The following is a 2,677-nucleotide window of genomic DNA, read 5'->3' as shown; positions in this document are numbered from 1 at the left end:
ATGAATCTTTTGAAGCTCAGGCAATATTATATCTTCATGATCATTTTCGAACGAAGAATGAACAACTAAATTCTTAAATAGTTTGTTTAGCATGATTTCTAAGGCTTTGATATATCAACAGGTTGCAGATTTTGGATTGGCAAAACTAGCAAATGATGCTAATTCACATGTGTCAACTAGAGTTATGGGGACATTTGGGTAAAGCTTTTTTTTTTTTTGTTTACTTGTGAAAAACTTTCATATCGTCGTCTCTTAGGGAAATTTTATGTTTTTTTTATTTTATAATTTTAAATAACTAACACATTGTATGATTTTATTCTCATTTTAGATACTTGGCACCTGAATATGCTTCTAGTGGAAAATTGACAGACAGATCCGATGTGTATTCATTTGGTGTTGTGCTTCTAGAGTTAATAACTGGGCGTAAACCCGTAGACACATCTCGTCCTCTAGGAGATGAGAGCTTAGTTGAATGGGTATGTTTAATTTTACTATTTAATTTAATTATTATTGTCATCAATTCTATAAATTAATTATAATTGTTTTCTACACGAGATTATACAGCTTTAATCAAGGCATCTTAAATAAAATAATAATCAACATATGCATGAAGTTAAAGTAATTAATGCCAACTATAAGGTTCATATTTGATCATTGAACTCTCATAAACTTGTTCTCATTAGTATTATTTTTCTGATATTTTAAATCACTTTAGTTTAATTTGTTTTCCTGTATCTATCCTTCAAAATTTTGATCAATTCAATTTTTCTAACATAAGACTTAGGGTAACTTATATGCACACCAATTGTAGTTATTATTTGTATTCTAGCTACATCACAACACAAGTTCACTTAATGTACCATAACCCTAACCCTAACCCCGATAACTTAAAAACACCACAACACAAGTTCACAATCATTAGAATAACAACATAAGCAAAATAATAACTTTTTAGTCTATCACAACCATTCCTTCCCATTATCACAATATTTCTTTTCTATGCCTCTTGTGGTCTCGCACTCCCTCTCACCTATGAATCTAGGAGCAACATCGAAATTGACAAGTATTGTTTCATGTCATCATACAATTTTTCACACAATGCACATAACTTTTAAGCTTATGTATGGATGCCCTACCTAGTCAAGACAATAGTTAGAGTTGTTTTGGCAATTTATTAGTAGACAATATAAGTGTTCAAAGTGTACAAGAAATAAATTGGAAGAGTGATAAAAGTGTAATAAATATAATTGTTGGTGGGTGAGTGAAATTGTCTTATCTTTAGTGATCAAAATATTTTATTGAGGTTATTTTTATTGTTCATTTATCCTTATAATCACTATTAATTACATTACAAAATGGAAGGGTTAAAGATTTCCCTATGTATTATTATGAATTTAACTTTATTAGACAATTCGAATAGTCAATTCACCAAATCTTAGCATTACAATGTGTGTTAAAAATATATATTGTTTACATAGAAAAAATATAATCATATGCTTATTAGAGTAAGGTGGTGAAAGTTTATGTAATAATGGGTCATGAGTGAAACTTTTGAATTAAGGGTACAATAACTATGGTGGTAGTGATAAAACGAATATTGACCTTTGTTTGAGTGTCATATATGTTGCAGTAGAAGTTTGTAGTCCAATTTTTCATGTATATATGTTAAATTATTCATTTCAATCATTTTATAGGCTCGACCACTCTTGATTCATGCCCTCGAGACAGGTAATTTTGATGAATTAGTAGATCCTAGATTGGAGAACAATTTTCCCAAAGTTGGTATGCTACGTATGATTGAAGCTGCTGCTGCTTGTGTTCGTCATTCTGCTCCCAAACGGCCAAGAATGGTGCAAGTATGTAAATATACTCAATTTTTATTAAGCACCTCTTGTTTTAATATTTTTCATATGAGTTTGATCATTTCTAATGTTCAAGTATGCATATTTAGTTGTTTGATAGTACTGATGAAGAAACTTATTGATCATTGTATCGAATTTTATATTTAAATTTCATTAATTAGAATTTGTGCATGATTTTAAAAGGTATATCACCCATTGTTTTAGGTAATGAGAGCATTGGATAATGATGAAAGCTTGAGTGATCTCTCCAACGGCATAAAATTTGGACAAAGTATGATCTACAACTCTGGTCAATACTCTGCTGAAATTCATAAGCTTCACAAAATGGCATTCTCTAATGGAAGCTTTAGCATTGACCATGAAAATTCCAATGAGTTTAATCATTGAAGTTTTGGATACAATGAAAGCGATCATTAGATCGATCTTTTGTGGTTGATTAATGTTAGTATAGGTGGCCTTTCTTTCTTTTTTCTTTTTTAACTTTGGGTTTAGTTATTAGTTTGTTGTGACAATTTTGTTATTTTTTTAAAAAGAAAGATATAGTTTTATTTTAGTTTATTTACATAAACATTTCTTTTTGTATTATGTACAGTTTGTGACTAAAATGTTTCATTTTGGAACAAGATTTAATTAATTGTATAAAGATCAATGGTTCTTTATAGAATTGTACATGATTGGATGTTTGACAAATACTTTAAGTTGGGTGTTTGTGTTTAATGATTTTCTTGCAAGGTAATTAAATTAATCTTGAAGGTAAAAGATAGCGTTCTAGTTAATACATTGTGGATGATCAAATCACCGGTCCAACTGCTGAC

At 29.5% G+C, this 2,677-nt stretch overlaps 1 pseudogene; it reads left to right on the top strand.

Annotated features, from left to right (window-relative positions):
* LOC141826374 (proline-rich receptor-like protein kinase PERK15) overlaps positions 1-2,279 on the top strand; it is a 4,277-nt pseudogene extending 1,998 nt beyond the window's left edge.
* Positions 2,280-2,677: the final 398 nt, after the last annotated feature.

Source organism: Curcuma longa, chromosome 4 (assembly GCF_044706935.1).
Source record: "Curcuma longa cultivar G26 ecotype Majalengka, Jawa Barat chromosome 4, ITB_CL_G26_1.1, whole genome shotgun sequence".
NCBI classification, from domain to species: Eukaryota; Viridiplantae; Streptophyta; class Magnoliopsida; order Zingiberales; family Zingiberaceae; genus Curcuma; species Curcuma longa.
This window is presented reverse-complemented; position numbering and strand designations above follow the sequence as displayed.